Genomic DNA, 670 nt, shown 5'->3' with positions numbered 1-670 from the left:
TCACATTCTCTCACACACTCTCTCTCACTCTCCCTCTCACGCTCTCTCTCTCACACTCTCTCTCTCACACACTCTCTCTCTCACATTCTCTCACTCACACTTTCTCTCTCACACACACTCTCTCTCTCACATTCCCTCTCACACTCTCTGTCTCTCTCTCACTCTCTCTCTCTCATTCTCTCTCACACACACTCTCTCTCACTCTCTCTCTCACTCTCTCTCACACCCTCTCTCTCACTCTCTCTTTCACGTTCTCTATCTCTCTCTCTCTCTCACACTCTCACACACTCTCTCTCTCACACACAGTCTCTCTCACACATAGTCTCTCTCACACACTCTCTCTCACACACTCTCTCTCTCACTCTCTCACACACTCTCTCTCACACTCACTCTTTCTCTCTCACTCTCTCTTTCACACAGACACACACAAAATTTACAAACACATGCATGCATTCAAATGAATACAGCAACACAATAAAAAACTGATGACAAATGATGACTGGTTTTCAATACAACATCAATGTTAGGCATCTGTCTGTCAGTCTCTCTCTCTTTCTCTCTCACACAGACACACACATACACATTTACTAACACATGGCATGCATTCAATTCAAATGAAAACAGCAACACCAAAAAACTGATAACAAGGTAACGGGTTTACAATAAAACA

This window comes from Aplysia californica, unplaced genomic scaffold, assembly GCF_000002075.1.
Source record: "Aplysia californica isolate F4 #8 unplaced genomic scaffold, AplCal3.0 scaffold00080, whole genome shotgun sequence".
Classification (NCBI taxonomy): domain Eukaryota; kingdom Metazoa; phylum Mollusca; class Gastropoda; order Aplysiida; family Aplysiidae; genus Aplysia; species Aplysia californica.
Note: the sequence above shows the minus strand (reverse complement) of the source record.